At 39.2% G+C, this 19,134-nt stretch overlaps 1 long non-coding RNA gene across 1 annotated transcript; it reads right to left on the bottom strand.

Moving 5' to 3' along the window:
• Positions 1-3,350: 3,350 nt before the first annotated feature.
• On the bottom strand, positions 3,351-11,685 carry LOC131994948 (uncharacterized). The gene is made up of 3 exons (XR_009396993.1): positions 11,592-11,685; positions 3,459-3,787; positions 3,351-3,399 (listed from the first exon to the last, which is right to left on the bottom strand). It is a non-coding gene; the product is annotated as an uncharacterized LOC131994948 (long non-coding RNA).
• Positions 11,686-19,134: the final 7,449 nt, after the last annotated feature.

The following is a 19,134-nucleotide window of genomic DNA, read 5'->3' as shown; positions in this document are numbered from 1 at the left end:
CCCAAAGCCCACCTGGTCGTCTAGTTTGGTACCATCCATATAGAAGTCTATGTACAATACTTTTTATCAAAAAGCGGCTCCAGAAGGGGGTGTAATCCGTAGCCGCCACATGACCAATGAAAAAGCTCCCTTAACCTCACGGTAGTGGTCGCAACAATTTGTCAGAGGTATTAGATGTAGCACCGAATTCAGTGCTTCAGATGATTTCGTCCTCAGTGCGGCTGTGATGCACAAACAAGCCATCCTTTGGAACCGATTGACTACTGAACAGTAGGTGGACTTTTGAAGCGCCGTCCACCAGTCCGCAACACCATATAGCATTATAGGTCTGACAACTGCCCCCTTCGTCGTTGCACGTAGAGCTTCCTGAAGTATATCTCTTAGAGTGCTGGGAAACTTTCCCATAAACGCAATTGCCACGTCATCAGCATACGCGCCCACTTTTACATATTTTTCTTCCAGAGACAAATAATAATATTCCAAAGTAGACAGTACACTTCCATGAGGTTTTCCTCTGCTGACCAATCTTTTTAGGTCCTCAGATCCCAAGCCTGCCGTAATGCATCTTTTAGGAAGTAAGTTAATAATAAACTTTTTTACGGTAGAGTTGATGCATAGAAACTCCAACTCCGTCCACCAGTCCGCAACACCATATATCATTATAGGTCTGACAATATATCATTGCACGTAGAGCTTCCTGAAGTATATCTCTTAGAGTGCTGGGAAACTTTCCCCTAACCGCAATTGCCGCGTCATCAGCATACGCGCCCACTTTTACTTCCAGAGACAAATAATATATTGTTAATGGCTATATTCCAAAGTAGACAGTACACTTCCATGAGATTTTCCTTTGCTGACCAATCTTTTTAGATCCTCAGATCCCAAACCTGCCGTAATGCATCTTTTAGGAAGTTTCAGTGGATTTGCCTTTACTATATGCATGCCGCGACAGGCGATCTCCAGGGATCTTTGCCCTAAGCTATGTTTCTATTAACCTCTCAAGAGTCTTCAGCATAAAGGACGACAGACTAATAGGACCAAAATCTTTCGCCTTCGTGTTTTAAGGTTTTCCTGCTTTCGGAATGAAAATGACCTTCTTGTCCCTCAATCCCACAGGTATATATGACATGATGATACAAGCAGAGTATATCTCCCTAAGCCAAGGAACCTGTCTATCAGACATAACTTGTAATTCAATCAGTGATACATCATCAGGGCCTGTCGACTTAAAGGAGTCGAAACTTCTTATCGCCCAAAGGATTTTCAGACACAATTTCCCTAATAACCTCAGACGAATGCATACCAGTGACAACCTCTTCTGGCGCTACGTTGTCCGTTGGAGAATTTCCCGGGAAATGTGTATCAACGAGTAATTCTAGTGTTTCCTTACCAGACATTGTCTATACATTCTCTGAGTTCTGAATATACCCCACCGTAATAGGTCTCGAGGACAGAATCTTCCTTGCCCAGCGGCCTCAGATGTATCCTCCACGGAGCTGCAGAGGATTTGTTCTGAGCCTTTCTCAGCTCGCCCTTATATATTCTTAGCTCAGCCTTATGGATGTCCCAATCGTGCGGTGCTCTTGTGGCTTTCGCTCTGTTGAAGAGTTTTTTGCAGTCCTTCCTTAGACCAACCAGCTCAGGGGTCCACCATGGCGGTCGCTGTTTACCCCTTGGCTTGGTACTAGGACATGCTGGTACAAGCGAGTCATTCAAGGGTTTCGTGATCCGCTTGACCATTATGTCTATATCATCCGCAGTTTCCACTTCCCTTTCTGGTCTAGAAGTGATAGACGTGCAGAATTTGTGCCGAAATTTATCCCAATCCGCCTTTCTTCTGTTAAGCCGAGGGAACGCTTCTGCAGTATTTTTTCCAAGGCTGAAACTAATAGAACGATGATTAGAGAAGCTGTGGTCATCCAACAGTTTCCAGTCGCATATTCTTGCAATTATATCTTCCGATACAAATGTAATATCTAGTACCTCCTGCCTGTTCCTTGTAATAAAGGTCGGTTTATCCCCTTTATTACAAATCGCCAGATTGCAACTTATAATATATTCGATAAGCAGCTCACCTCTTTTGTTGACATCCGAACTTCCCCATATCTGGTGATGTGCATTAGCATTACTTCCTACGTTGAGGATCTCTTCCCTACAGAAGCATTTGGCAACTTAAGGTTTGAAGGCGGCATCTCGGTGCCATATATAAGGAAGCCAGCCAGTATTGAGACTTGTTTATTTCAAGGCTGGCTGCTACTAAATCTTCAGTGCTTAGCGACGGAAGAAGAAAAACATTTAGACTACTTTTTACCTCCCATTCCCCGTACACTTGAGTAGTATAAATCCCGGTATTCTTAGTCCACGAACCATTCCTCCACACACCCATGGCTCCTGGATAAGAAATCCTCCTGTCATCAGGAGGACCCTTAATGCCGCTGATGCGGCCTTACAGTGGTGGAGATTTATCTGTAGAAACCGGACCATAGTCAGGATTCAGAACTTCCACCACTATTGTGTTAACCTCGTCTTCTGACTTCACCAGGAGTTTATCCTTACAAGATTTGTTAGATCTTGTCATGATGAGCTTCCGTACGCATCCAGGGGCAGGTGAGAAAGCTGTGGAACTACTCTTCCTCATGACATTGGGCACTTGCGGTGTGGACGATTTCTCCTCAGATGCTTCTCTAACTGCTACTGTCAAAGTACTTTTTGAGTTCCGTGCTTTCCCGCTGGGACACACATTGAGCCCAGTCCAACCGGATGACCCACCCAGACTTCTCGGGTCCCGTTTCGATCCCTTCCCCTCCTGTCTCGATTGTGGCAGGAGGATTTTCAGTCTCCTGCAGTTCCTCAGGCAAGTGTTCAGCAACAACTGCCGAGTCGTTTCCTGATTCCCCAACCTCACCGCCTCTATGGACCTTCAGTTTCAACTTGTTGAATCCATGGGATACAACTCCTGCAGACTTGTTGAGGTCTGCGAGACAGCCGGAGTTTAGTACGAATACTGCATATCTCCGGTCACCATCAGCCTCATCCAATCTACACAGAAAACAAGAAAAACTATGTTCAATTAAGAAATTTGTACATTCAATAAAAAAATTTGCTGAAATCGGACCTGTAAAGGAAATTGTATTATTGATTAACAAGTTTGCAATTTGGATTTATGATAAGCTCAATCCAATTAAAATGGTTATTAACTCAAGATTCATTCAATTCATTCGAAATTTGCAATTTCATTTAATTGATATTTTTCACAGTAATAAAAAACATTTTATTTCATTGGATTAAACTACGCAAAAAACATTAAAAATATTGCTAAAAAAATTTTATTTTTTCTTAATGTTCAAAGTAAAATTGTCGATTCCATTTTGAGCCTCTGTTTGTTGTCGGCGACAATGCCTGTAAAGAGTATTATAAACAATATTATTTATATACATACATATTTAAAATGAATATACCAATTTTAGCATTTTGCTTGGAATGCCACGAAATCTAAAGCCACATGTGTTATCTTCCATCCTCAGCCCCAGTCTATTCTATTCTATATCTTACATATAAAAATCAATTTGTGTTTGTGTGTTCCTTATAGACTCAGAAACGGCTGAACTGATTTTCTTGAAATTTTCACAGATGGTACATATTGACCCTGTGGTGAAAATAGGGTACTAAATTTTTTGATATCTTAAGGGGGGCGGACCCTCCCCCTTACCCTGGTTTTCAGAAACGCCAGATCTCGGAGATGGGTGGTGCGATTTAAGCGAAATTTTGTGTGCTCTCATATAGTACCCTAAAAATAAAAATTTGGTATTAAAATTTCGGATGGGGTACCTAGGGGGGCTGCCCCACCCTAAAACCTACCAAACATATATTTACACCAATAACGACAATAAGGGATTCAAATGAAAGGTATTTAGGATAAGAAAACGTATCTGATATCCAATTGTCAGATCAAGTGCTAGGGGGACCACCCCAAGCACCAAAGCACCTCTAAATCGGACGTATTTACCGACCACAGCAATATGGGACTCAAATTGAAGGTATTTACGAGTAGAATACGAATCTGATATCCAAATGTGGGACCACGTTTCTGGGGGTCCACCCTTCCCCAAAACATCCCCAAACAGGACTTATTTACTGACCATGGTAATATGAGGCTTAAATAAAAGGTATTTGAGTGTAGAATTCGAATCTGATATCCAAATATGGGACCAAGTGTTTGGGGGGCCGCCTCTCCCCAAAAACATCCTCCAATTGGGGACAAATTTACGACCATAGCAATATGGGGCTCAAATGAAAGGTCTTTCGGTGTAAAGCACGAATTTGATATCAATAATCGGGAAAAGTGTTTATGGGGCCTCCCCACCCCCCCAACACCACCCAACTAGAAAGTATTTGCTGACTATTGCAATATGAGGCTCAAATAAGAGTATTTTTAGAGTAGAACACGAATCCGATATATATTTTCAAGGCCAACTCACTGAGTAGCCGCCCATCTCCCCAAAACATCCCCAAGCAGGTCATGTTTGTCGACTATGGAAATATGGGCTCAAATTAAAAGTGTTTTGGGAGTAGACCGCGTATCTGATATCAACATTAGGGACCAATTGCCTAGGGGACGTCCCATCACCATAACAACCCCCAATAGGACGTATTTGGGACAATTTGGGTCTTAAAGAGAGTGGAACTAAATATTTATAGTTTTTAGGGCCAATATCCCAAACTGGACATATTTGTCGAATTTTGCAATAAGGATTTTAAATGAGATTAGAAATGAATTTGATATCCAATTTTGAGGCCAATGGCAATATGGGGTTCAAATAAATGATATATAGATATATGAGAATAGAGCACGTTACTGATATATTTTCCGGGCTTAGTGTTTCGGGGACCACCCCAATCCCCAAAACACCCCTAGATCGGGCATATTTACCGACCATGTCAATGTGAAGCTTAAATGAAAGGTATTGGGAGGTAGTGCAAGAATTGATACCCATTTTCGGGACCAATTTCTGGGGGTCTACCCCTTTCCCAAAATACCCCACAAAAAGCAATTTTTTAGTGGCCATCGCAATATGGGGCTCAAATAAAGGTATTTGGGAGCAGAATACGAATTTGATATCCAAATGTAGGACCATGTATTTAGGGCATCACCCCTTTCCCAAAACACCCCCCCAAAGGGTAACAATTTGTCGACCATGGGAATATGTAGCTCAAATAAAAGGTATTTGAGATTAGAAAACGAATTTGATAACCTATTTTGAGGACGCCTCATCGTGTAAACTTCCTTAAGCCAATGGCAATATCGGGTTTAAATAAATGGTATTTGAAAGAAGAGCACGATGCTGATATTTTTTCAGAGCCAAGTGTCTGGGGGATCACCTCACCCCCGAAAATACCCCTAAATCAGATATCATGAGAATATCGGGCTGAAATAAAGTATTTTAGGAATGGAGTACACCTTACATCCAAATTGATATTCGTAGACCAATAAAGATCATATGGGATTCAGATAATGACACTTATATTGTTAAACTGTTAGTCAAGCGATATACTATTTGCGTAGCATGGTATTTCACTAAAAGGTCTTTAATTGTCGAAAATAAATATTCCAAAGAAAATTTTGTTCCATATAAAGTAAAAGAAGGCGCAGCGGCATTTATCCATTTTATTTTTTCACATCGACATTTTTCTGCATTACACTATCTCAGCGCAAAATTTTTCACTATACATTTGTTTAACTTTAAAGTTTTAAAAAAAATTTAATTTTTTGTTGAAAAAATCCACACTTTTAATTTTCCTGATACTCTTTTTTTTTGTTTAGCCACTCCACTTTGTATGTGATAGAAACTAGACAATATATTCGCCACACTCGCACCCCTTTCGCGTTACATATGTGTGAAAGGGAAAACAATATAATTTTGGTCAATACACAATTAATACTTTTAAATAACAATTTAATTCATACAATTAAAGGTATGTTCAACGTATGCCGTATTTAACAATCACTTGCCGTGATACAAAAAATTTCTGTATCAAAAATAATTAAACAATTAACACCTTGTTTGAAAAGATTTTTATAAGTCAATACCATTTTTAAAGGTCAAGTTTAGGTCTATATTTTTTCTGTGTACCAATCTTCCAGTCGGTGGTTGAAAGATTAGGATTGCATTCCCTTAGTCTTCCAAGTATGGATTCAGGATCTGAGGGAATCCGTGGTATCCAAGTATGCGCCATTGGTCGAGCCGGAATATCTTCCTTCTTGACTAAATCTAGTGCTGCACCTAACCAGATGGTCTAGGCAAATTATAAGCCTGCGAAGAAAGAGTAGGTTCGGCCTTGTCCTTAAGACTCGAACCAGTTGTTTTCCTCAAAAGCCCTGCTGACCCGTCGTCTGTCGGCTAGTGGAGCCTGGAGCAGCCGCTCCACCAGACGAGGTTTCAATGCTGGCAATACTTGTGAGGTATTTACCTTAGGTAATCAGCCGTGTATACTGGTCTACTTAAGTGGTCTGCGGCAAGCGCTTCGGCCTCAGCAAAAAAAAGGAGGTCCCTTAAGCTTAAACTTTTGTATCGGACAGCAATCATCCAAACTGTTCCCTAATGAAATGTTCATGGGCAAATTTGCAAAGGAACTAATAGGCAAACAAATAGGTTTAGCAAGCGTTTTTGTTGTTTTGAATAACAAATTTCATTGGGTGTATGTGCGTTGATTCACTTTTATGAACCATTTGGGTCAAATTGACAATGGGAATGAGAAAGCACACGATTTGACAGTGAAGGCCAGAGAACTGCCGTCAATAAATATTGTTAACCTGAAGCTTTGCAGGTCGACGCAGTCCGAGTTAAGGGCTTGAGCGACGAATGCGCCTGTTACCCTTTGGAAACGGTCGACAGGACGGCGAAAATCCCATGGGGAGATCTATATCGTGAGAAGACGAGGCTATTACTGAAAGGAAGTAAGCTGCATAAGCATAGCTTTCGGTATCATAACGTTACATATAGGACTACGAGCTCACTTATGTTAAATAGGTGCGGCAAGTGATAGCATGTGTACGGCATGTGGGGAAGATGATGAGACGTTGGAGCATTTCCTACGTCATTGGCCGGCTTTCGCTGCTAACAGACACATGCACTAAGGTGGGAACGCAATACCAGACATGAGCCAACTTTGAGGCGTGGCTTGGAAAACAATTAAGGATTTTGTAAGTAGCACGGAATTGCTAACTTAGATTTTCGAGGTTACTTTTTTTAGTATTTAGAGCTCACAACAAGCCGATGACAAGCTAGGTGTATGTCTATAGTGACATGGGGCGGATTAATATCCGCGCCCTCTTTGCAACCCATCCAAATTTGGTTCGAGTCCGATGAAGAATAATCCTTTTATAAACCCAAGAGGTATATTTGCGAGATCGTTCTATATATAAAAATATAGCCGATCTAGACCATTTTGGGCAGGGTGTCGTAGAATTGAAAATAACTCACTGCACCAAGAATCTTTAATCGGGAGATCAGTTTATATGGCCGCTTTATGCATCTGGTGTTGCATATTTATTTTAGTCCCATATTGTACCGATCGGCCATCAATTCTCAATTTGGGTGATGTTTCTTGGGTAAGGGGGAGAGTCCAACCCGTCTCCGGTACCTAAAAATCGTCTATTGTTCTTTTCGGAACAACCTACATATTCTTTGAAAATTAAAAAAAAAATCGATTCAGCGAATTTATAATAACTGGCAACTGACTGACCTACCATAAATGCATCAGAATGATGGGCCTTCTATGACTATATTGCCAAATTCCTTTCATTTGACCCTATGTGCCCTGTATTAAGCCTAGTACTGACTTCATTCGCAGCGAAAATGCCTGCTAAATTATTGAGAAATTCAGTGGATATAATACTTTGCCAGATTAGTCAATCAACAACGCACAACAAAGTATTGAAGCAGAATTTATTGGTGCCCATTTCGTGAGCATTTAATTACTTTTGATATTAATTGAAGCAAAATTTATACTGACGCAGCGATATGTCGTCCTTTTTTTTTCATAGAATTCACAACCACTTCTAAGGAAAGTGTTCGCATTCTGTCGTGACCACATTTTTATTATGCGTTTTGACAGTTGTTCGGGCGATTTGTCTTTGACTTTACTTACTTTAATTAGCTACGACAGAACATTTGTCCCATTAGCCGAACTTAGAATAGCTTTCCGAGCTCCCCAATCTTCTGCGCTTCCTCAAAAATCTCCGATACCAAGTTTCGAAATGTCTTTCAACAACACTTGACCTTTCCATTGGACCTTTTGTCATCCCGTTTAGCGTGTACCACCGTGAGCCTTCAAAAGACTTCTTCGCAGAGGCTTCTTGATTTAATATGACAACATGATGTAGCCAACGCAACCGTTGTATTTTGATGCGTTTAACTAACGTCGTCATAGAGTTCATACAGTTCGTGGTTCATACGACGCCGATACTCTCCATCAGTGCAAACTGGTCCACAAATTTTACGAAGAATGTTCTTTTAAATACTCCACCCACTACCTCGCCTGTTTTCCCAAGAACCCATGGCTTGGAACCCTATCAGTGTCTTGTATAGTGTAATTTTCGTTTGTTGAGAGGTGGCCCTGTTTCTAAACTACTTGCTTAATCTAAAGTAGCAACTGATGTCATTCGTTTCGGTTTTCTTCATTTTTTTTATCTGCTCGGATGTACAAGGCATAGTGGGAGTTGATTCCATCCATTTTGCTTTATTTCCATTTATAGTCAGGCCCATTTTCATTGATTCTATTTCGATTTTTGAAAGGCTGCAGTTACTACTTCCGGTGACCGACCCATGATATCGATGTCGTCAGCATAGGCAAATAGTGTGTGTTTTCTTGTGAGTAGTGTTCCATATCTATTCAAAATGCATCTAGTCGAAAGCGGCGTTGTATTCAACGAAGAGATGATAAGAGGTGACCTGTCCTTCTCGGGACTTATCCAGGATTTGGAATACTTGGAGGAATGTAACTGAGGTACAGGTTTGGCAAGCTGTGGTATACTATTAAGTCAATCTCAAAGCCCGGTAGAAGGAATGACAAATAATCAAAGGCGTCGGGCCCCGACGGAATCTCTTCACAGATGCTGAAGAACCTGAATCTAGCTGGAGTAGAATACTTTACAACTGTCCTCAGTCTGTCTTTGAACAATTAGTTTCACAAGGCTCTGAGATATCTTCGGCACTGTTTAACCTCTACCTATCCTCCATTCCAGCCCCTCCAGATCGTATCGTATCATGACATCAGGCTCCCCCCATTGATGGCATCTGAGATAGGTTTAACGTCTACCTTAACGAATTTGCCGCTAATTTCGCTGCCCGAGATTTGAAGTTATCTGCCACCATTGTCCACTAAAATACGCGTGAGGTAAATAATAAACTAAATCTTATAGACAACAAAGAAACGATTCTGACCATCAATTGTCCCAAACTACTTGGTGTCAGATTGGACAGCTTTTACAAATTCTCCCCACATGCCACAGCAATTTGCGATAAGGTCAAAAGTAGAAACAAGACACCCAAGTCAATTGCCGGCAGCACTTGGGGTGCAGACAAAGAAACTTTGTTGACCACGTACAAAGCAATTGGCCGGTCTGTGGTAACTTATGCAGCGCCAGTGTGTTTTCGTCAGCTATAGGACACGTTGTAGAATAATATTCAGGTGCCGAATTACCGCATACGTGAACGAGAAAACCCGTTCGAAATCTCTCCTTGGTGAATTATGTATTTCTTTATTGTAAGAGAATTTTTGAAATTTAAGAACGCAAATATTTTAGTCGACCATAATTTAAAAAAAAAATTGACATACCATTAAACATGGTATTGATTTATAAAAATATTTTTAACAAAGTGATTATTTGCTTTAATAATTGTTGACATTGAAATTCTATTTTCCATTGAATCATGACATGTGATTGGCTAAAAGACTAGTGTTTAACAAATTTTTCCACGAATCGAACGAATAAAAATTGTTATTTAATAACATAAACGGTAGGTATGTATCTGTTTCGACGAAAAGAATTATAGTATTGTGTATTTTTTCACACACATTTTATGCGAATAGAAGTGCAAGTAGGATAAATATACATATATATTTTGCTTCTCTCCCACACAATCATATCTTAATTTTTTGCATTCCTGATTTAAGAGGAAGACTACTAGCGGGGCTAGACGAATAATTAAATTTGCAAAAAAATATTTAAAAAGTGAAAAAAATTCATGAAACTCAATAATTTGTAAATAAAATACATGTAAAGGACCGCCAAGTGTGCGACGTGCAGTTCAATCCCGTTGCTAAAATTCCATTTACCAGCACATATTGATTTTTTATTGACTTTGGTTTGAAGCCTCACACAGAAAAAATATTGACTAATAAAAACATTCATAAAAAAGTGATTAACGGCTTTGATAGTTTTTTTTTACATTGAAATATTACTTTGCATTAAATCATGACGAGTTATTGGTAAAAAATACATATTTTTAGCAAATGTTTAAGTGTACAAATAACAATTATTAACAAATTAAAACTATTATGTTATTTAATAGCATAAACGGTATGTATCTGTTTCTACAAAAAGCAAGATGATATACTGTTCTCTTCCACACATATGTAACCGGGACAGAAGTGCAATTTAGCCAAATATATGTACACATACACTACACACATTTCGCATCCCTGATGCAATTCAATAAAACACATGGTTAAACCCTGGTACTATGTTCGCTTTTCGCAATGAAAATCCATATAAAAAGGGAAAAGAATTGCCCAAATGTTTTCATTTCTCCATAACTTGTTTTTTCAACTATTGCAAATTTGACATTTAGCGAAGCCCAAGGAAAGCACAATCACAGTCGCTATGAAACACACACACACAAAAACACTAGCGCTGAGGGCCTCATTGTAATTCAACGTTATTGGCATTGGTGACAATAAACACATGCTTATACTCGAATACGCATATGTGGTAAATTATTAATCCTGTTAATTTTTTGTACTATAAAGTTAAATGAATTATTTATTGAAGAAAGATGGACACGCAAAGAACTTCCGTCCTCGGAAGATGGTAATGTGCATACATAGAATATTATAAAAATGCAATGCAAATGCAAATTTGCCCAAGAATATACCATAAGGAACAAGTCAAATGCTATTACAAAGCAAAAAACATATTTGTCTGCCTAACTTTAAAAAAACAATGTTTTTTGTGTTCTATTTGTAATAGAAACAGATAACCATGTGGTCTGCAGCCATACAATACCCAATTGTTTAAAAAATTGTTTGGTTAAATTTAAAATATGCTTGGTATTTTTACGGTGGTTGCGGAATGGGAGATCGAGTTGATGATCGTTCGCCCCGCAGACGATGCGAGTGGAATCAAGCTAAAGACCCGAACAGAATGAGCGTTGCGTTGAAAAATGCAACAACGCAAAAGTTAAAGAATTTTCAACTTTGACGACTGAAGTCGGGCGTCATTCTGTATTGTCATGTGTGAAGTAGTAAAATTAATATAATATAAATCAATATAAAATTTTTGGAAAGTAATTATTTAAAACCCCACTTACCTTCGCTAATGTGTACGATACTCTCTCCATGCTTCGGATTTCAGGGTTATTTGCTCGATTTCAGCTATGGCTTTTGTGAAAATGGCGAAGCTTCGCTACGAATGTTGAACTTGAGCAATAATACACAAAAAAAAGATTGACTTAAATATGACCAACTAAACATGTTATTGATTTATTAAAACATTTAAACAAAGTGATTAATTGCTTTGATAATTTTTTACTTTGAAATTCTATTTTCTGTTGAATCATGACATGTGATTGGTACAAAAGACTAATGTTTAACAAATTTTTAATTGGATGATTTAATAATGTTATTTAGTGACATAAACAGTGTGTATCTGTCTCTACAAAAAGCAAGATAGTATTCTCTTTCACACACATGCTATGTGAACAAATTTGCAAATTTAGGTACACTTACACCACTGAATGCAAAAACAAAATTTCCTTCTTCTCACCCACAAAATCATATTTTTATTTTGTGCATTCCTGATGCAATTCAAGAGGAGACAACAAACAATTGGCGTGCTTAGATGGATATAAATTTGACAAAAAACATTGAGCAAATGACAGATATTTTTTATGGCTTTGTAAAATTCCATAATCTTTAAAAAAATGAGGCCACCGTAGCGCAGAGGTAAGCATGTCCGCCTATGATGCTGAACGGTGGCAGTGGCAGTCAGCAGTGGCTTCCCCTCCTAATGTTGGCAACATTTGTGAGGTAATATGCCATGTAAAACTTCTATCCAAAGAGGTGTCGCACTGCGGCACGCTGTTCGGATGGTGCACTCAATATTTTGTTGTTGGGCAACTGCCACTACCTGTAAATTAATATATCTTGGAAAGAACAACGTACAGTCCAATCCCTTTCCTAATATTTCATCAATTTTATATGTCTACGGTTAGAAAAGTTGACTTGCATATTTTCCTTATATAACTAAAAGGATTTTGCTATTTGTACCATTAAGACTTTCTCCGCTTGTAATACCACTTAGATTTTTGTTTTGTTTGTTTAAAAAAAAATACCATTTATTTATTTTAATTAGGCCAGATAATCATGTTTTTGAAAGAATAAACAATTTTCTAATAAATTGGTTTATTGAGTTTATAACCGTTTTAATTGATTTGTTCAGCTTGCCATAAATGCAAATTGCAAAATTGTTTATTAATGATATAAATTTGCTTATAGGTCCGATTTCAGCAAAATTTTTAATTGATTATACAAATTTCTTTCTTAAGTGCAGTATGCTGGAAGGGATAGAACTGACATTCCAAGCACTTCTATGGAAGCTGGAAAAAGAATCAGATTTCCCGAAGAGCACAACACTGCTAAAATACTGAGGAAGAAAAAGAGCTCCCCGCTTTCAAGTACTCAGGGAAAACCAAGTCAGCCATCCAGCAATGGAGACTCCAGACAGTGTTCCGCGGAGGTAGACAAAGTTGGAACAGGAACGAAGGGAGCGCGCACGACCCCTGAGTCTTCATGGAGGACTGTGACTTCCAAAAAAAACGCCAGTCATCACGTAAGTGTATCCCGTAGGATTCCACTAGATCATCGGTCCTAAGTGGAGGATCTGGTTTACGATCGGATTTTTGACCATGTGTGGAACTTCACTCCGGGTCCACCCGTTTTGCGTCGGCGGAATGTATTGATACCGTGAAGGTATTCACGGCTCCCTCGCAAAGCTCGACCTTGTGAGAAAGATGGATATCCCCCAGCTCACAAAGGCGACGGTCTTCATTAAGGGATGGGGCAATAAATTTGCGACAGAATGCATGTTGGGATTCTTCGACAAGCAAATCCAAGGTTTGGTCGCAGAGAAGTGGGAGGTCTTCCTCAGGAAGGAGAAGGAGGAAGGAACTCTCTTTGTGGTTGGCATTGATCAAGTGTCCGTGACGAGTTTGGCTTAGATTAAAGGCAAGGCGCACTACGGGAGCAAAGCTACCTTTTTCAAGATTGGAAAACTAGGAAAGGCAGAAATTTTTATTCTTCCACATCAACACCGCCCAACAAACAGGGGGGTCGACAACGAGACAATCACAGCATCTCTCAATATTTGAAAGACAAGGAGCAGCAATGATCCTAATACTAAAATATCAGGCTGTGCAATGGCGAGAGACCCAACACAGCCTAACAACCAGGAAGTCGACGACGGACCCATCACCGACTTAAAAATTCGGAATACTGGAGTAGGTAAAGATCCTAAGATTGAAACACTGGGCAGCGCAGCGCAGCGACAGGAGCCTCAATAAGAATAAGATCTCCCGAAGAGCATAACCCTGCTAAAATGCTGAAGAAGAAAAAGAGCTCCCCGCTTTAAATTACTCTGGGAAAACCAAGCCAGCCATCCCGCAATGGAGACTCCAGACAGTGTCCTGTGAAGGTAGACAAAGTCGCAACAGGAACGAAGGAAGCGCGCACGGCCCCTGAGTCTTCATGGAGGACTGTGACTTTCAATAGGAGGCCACAGCCACAACAGATGGGGAAGATGGTCGCTGAGAAAGGTAAGGAGCCGCCCTCTTACGCCAGAGTGGCGAGGAAGCACAACAGAGATGAGCTGACATATGCAGTCATCAATATCGGCTGTGCATCCGGTAGGATTCCACCAGGGCATCGGTCCCAAGTAGAGGATCTGGTTAACGATCGGATTTTTTAACCATGTGTGGAACTCTGTAGAGGGTCCACCAATACAAATGATGAGCTGCTAGTTTAGAGGGCACATCTTTACGCTGCGTTTTGCGTCGGCGGAATGTATTGATACCGTCAAACAGCTCGTCAGAGGTATTTTCTCTCCCTGGGAGGGAGCAAAGCTCGACCTTGTGAGAAAGGTGGTTATCCTCCAGCGCACAAAGGCTACGGTCTTCATCAAGGGATGGGGCAGTAAATTTGCGACGGAACGCATGGATTCTTGAGCAAGCAAAACCAAGGTTTGGTCACAGAGAAGTGGGAGGACTTCCACAGGGAGGAGAAGGAGGAAGGAACCCTCTTTGTGGTTGGCATTGATCAAGTCTCCGTGACGAGTTTGGCTAAGACTAAAGGCATGGCGCACTACGGGAGCAAAGCTGTCTTTTTCAAGATTGGGAAGGCTAGGATAGGCAGAAATTTTCATTCTGCCAAAATCCGAAAAGTGTGTATTTGTCGGCTCTCTAGTACGTCAAATGGATATCGTGTTTACAGTTTTAATCGAAAACAAGTTTATGTATGCCGAGACGTTATATTTCACGAAACCGATTTTCATTATAAGAATAAAGTTAAAAAAAATCCAAAGCAATAGTGAAATTCCCCTATATACGATTCAAGTGGTATCCCTGATAATTAAAGCGATTTTGGGTCATGCTCATCAATCCTAGAAGATGCACATGAAGTGGGGGAATCTGAAGAAGTTCAAAGCGAACATATTGATGATGTTCCTGCCGCAATTGATTATGTAGATAATCAAGACGTTTCGGCGGTTCCACGCAGAAGCGAAAGACTCGCAGCAAAAAACAAAGCTCTAACCGTCAAACAAGAATGTAGCGCAGACGAGCCAATAAGCCTTGAAGATACCATGAACTGTTCTGAGAAGCTGAAATGGATTGACGCGATGAAAAGCGAGATAAAATCTCTTGAAGAGAACAATACATGGAAGTTAGTAGAAAAGCCGCCTGGAGTGAATGTCATCAAGACCAAATGGGGTTTCAAAAAGAAAAAGTAGCCAGGTAATAATATACGATATAAAGCCAGATTAGTAGCAAAGGGCTACACATAGAAGAGAGCAATTGACTACGACGAAACATATTCGCCTGTAGTAAGGTACACTTCAATACTTTTTCTTATGGCTTTAGCAGTGAAATATGACCTGCAAATAGAAAAAATGGATGCAGTCACAGCTTTTCTACAAGGTGAGCTGGAAGAGGATATCTACGTTGAAAAACCTGAAGGTATCCAAATAAGAGTGATGATGGTCATGTTTCAAAGCTGTGAAAAGCAGTATATGGGCTTAAGCAGTCGAGCTTAGTTTGGAATACGAAATTGGATAAAGTTCTTATCAAAATAGAACTGATTACATCCAAAGTAGATCCTTGCATTTACAGGCACCGAGATGGATCAAATATGACGTTTTTGACCATATATGTCGCTGACATATTACTATTCAGTAATGAGACATCATAACGGAAAAAAATAAAAGCTCAATTAATGAAGGATTTCAAAATGAACTTTTTAGGAGAAGCAAAGCAATGCATAGGAATTCGAATTTCACGAAAAGATAAAAAATTTATTTGGACCAGGAAGAATACAAAGACGAAATGTTGAAGAAATTAAATTTATTTAATGCAATCCTGTCTCAACGCCAATGGATGTGAATGTCAAACTTTCAAAGGATATGTCTCCCAAAACAGCTGTCGAAATTCAAGAAATGTCAAAAATTCCGTATCATCTTTTTGCTTCGCAGTGCAGTACTTTTAACGATTGTCCTGGAAATGCACACTGGAATGCAGCAAAGCGAATTTTCAGATACCTGAAGGGAACAAAGTGGTAATGGAGATATAATTGCATATTCCGATTTCGACTGGGTTAGCGATTCCGATGATAGGCGTTCATTTACGGGATATGTAAATATTCTTGGGCTTCCAAAAATCAAACAACAATAGCATTATCGTCTACAGAAGCCGAATACATGGCACTCTCTGCCACAGTTCAGGAGATTGTATGGCTTAAAAAATTTGAAGCAGAACTCAACCCAAACTCAATGAAAAGATCACAACAATCTATTGCGACAATCAAAGTACAATGCATTTGGAAAGATCGAAACATATCGATGTTCGCCATCATTTTATACGTGAAAAGGGAGAGTCAAATATTATTCAATTTGTTGGAGTCAAAACTCAAATCATGGTTGCAGACAATTTAACCAAAGCAGTTCCTGCTGATAAACATAATTATTGTTCAACTCAAATGGGGCTGCATTTTAATTAATTTTTGTTCGAGTGGGGGTGTTGAAATAAACTCTTTGCAAAATATACTTGTACGAACAAAAACATGTAGGCCATGAGCATTGAATTTGTATTTTTATTTTTAGTCTTCGTAAACTCTGTCAATAAATGTTAAATATATTTTGCTTTCCAACCATTCAACTGAATAGACTTATTTTTATTTTTTGCTCTTATAAAAACTTCCGACAATTGCATACCAGTGACAACCTCTTCTAGAGCCACGTAGTCCGTTGGAATTTCCCGGGAAATGTGTATCAACGAGTAGATCTAATGATTCTTCATTACACATTGTCCATACATTTTCTGACTTCTAAATATATCCCACTGTAAAAGGTCTCGAGGATCGGATCTTCCTGTTCTGTGTCTCACCTCCTTTTTTTAAATTGGCCATGTCAAAACATTTGTCCCATTAGCCGAATGTAGAATATTGTTCCAGGCACATCAATCTTCTGCGCTCCTTCTTAAATCACCGACACCAAATTTCGGGGTGTCTCCCATCACTTGATCTTTCTATCAGGATATTTGTCGTCCCGGTTTGCGTGTAGTACCGTGATCGCCTTCAAAAGACTACTTGCTGGGACTTCTTCACCTATTCTGACAACATGACCTAGCCAATGCAACCATTGTATTTGGATGCGTTTAACTATACTATCGCCGTCATACAGCTCATGGTTCATACGACACCTATAGTTAATGGAGAGTACTTAACACAAACTGGTCCAAATATTTTACGAAGGATTTTCCTCTCAAGCACTCCCACCGCCACATCTGCTTTAGCAAGTTCTCATGCTTTGGAGCCACGGGTAGTAAAGGGTGATTTTTTAAGAGCTATAGGAAAGTTTTTCAAAAAAAAAAAAAAAACACACATAAAATTCAATTAATGCATGAAATCTTTATTTTAATCGATAGTTCGCTCCATATAATGTCATGTTCAAAGATTATTCCATGCAAATTTTGACCGTAACTACGCCTCAAATGGTCCATCCGCTTAGTCCAATTTTGGCATACTCTTTCCAACATTTAACAGCTGAGTATAATTTTTTCTCGCGAGGTGCACTATCTGTCAACCAGTTTTGGTTATGTGTGTGTATTATAGTTAAGAACCATAACACACAAACAACGAAAATTTGCGAGAACTAGTAACATACACAAATTAAGAGTTGCACTAATCACTGAATTTGACAGATACTCAATATTTTGTTGTTGGGTAGCTGCCACTACGTGTAAAAGAAAATGTCTTGTATAGACATGAGTTTAAACATATCCCCACAAAAAATATTCTAAAGGCGTTAAATCGCACGATCTAGTCGGCCTATTGACCGGTCTCGAACATGAAATAAAATGTTCACCGACTTCGTTCACCATGCCACCTGTTGGAGTATTGTTCTACTTGTTATAAATCACTTTATAAAATAGAAATAATTTTTAGTCACATTATCTATGAAATTGTAATTGAATTTTATTATACTTATTTTTTATTATTCTGTTGTCTGACATCTTATTTTAAACATTCAAATATAATTTTCCTGTTAAATATTATTTACAAATTGCACTGCTTTATTATTATATCAAAGGATAATAATAGATTTCCAATAGGTTATGGGCCCAGTGCAGCGAGAGAATTTGTGAATAATTGTGAACTGCAAAGAAAATTGAGTCTAAAATGGAAGATGTAAAATCCTGTATCAAAAAATTAAATGGAGAGAATTATCAAATCTGGAAGTATAAATTAGAGCTTTTGCTGATGAAAGAGGATTTGTGGGATACAATCTCTTGTGATAAACCGGACAATGCTCCAGCATCGTGGATATCAAAGGATGGCAAAGCTAGAGCTACTATAGGTTTGTTGGTGGAAGACTCTCAGTTAGTACATCAACGTAATCTGAAGACTGCAAGGGAGTACTGGGAAACATTGAGGAAGGTCCATGAGAAATCAACACTATCGAACAAGGTAATGTTGCTAAAGAAGTTATGCCGAATGCAGTTAAAATCTGGACAAGATATGGAAAGTCATATTTCTGAAATGCTGGATACTGTGGATAGATTAAATGGTTTGGGAGAATCATTGGCGAATCATCTTCAGGTAGCATTTTTGCTTGGTAGCTTGCCGGATGAGTATAACTCAATTATTACTGCTTTGGAAGTCCGTTCGGATGCAGATTTGACATTAGAGCTCGTCAAAGAAAAGCTGATTCAAGAATTCAAGCGCAGACAGGAGGCACATCAAGAATCTGGTTTGTCGAATCTAGCGCTAAAGTCAAAGGCGAAGACAACGTTGAAATGTTTCAATTGCGGTAAGACAGGTCATTTTAAACGAGACTGTAAAATCAAAAAGCAAGTCAATACCAAGCAAAGTCAACACAATGTAAAGAAGACATCAGAGGATTCAAACTCGAATGAATTTTGCTTAAACTCAAGCGAAAAGTTATGTCACGATTCTTGGTATATAGACTCAGGTGCAAGTTGTCATATGAGGAGCAATTATGAATTTTCCGAGAAATACGATGACAGCACCAACGGGGATATTTATTTAGCAAATGGTAAGAAAATCAAAGCCCAAGGATCAGGTGAA

Source organism: Stomoxys calcitrans, chromosome 2 (genome assembly GCF_963082655.1).
Source record: "Stomoxys calcitrans chromosome 2, idStoCalc2.1, whole genome shotgun sequence".
NCBI classification, from domain to species: domain Eukaryota; kingdom Metazoa; phylum Arthropoda; class Insecta; order Diptera; family Muscidae; genus Stomoxys; species Stomoxys calcitrans.
This window is presented reverse-complemented; position numbering and strand designations above follow the sequence as displayed.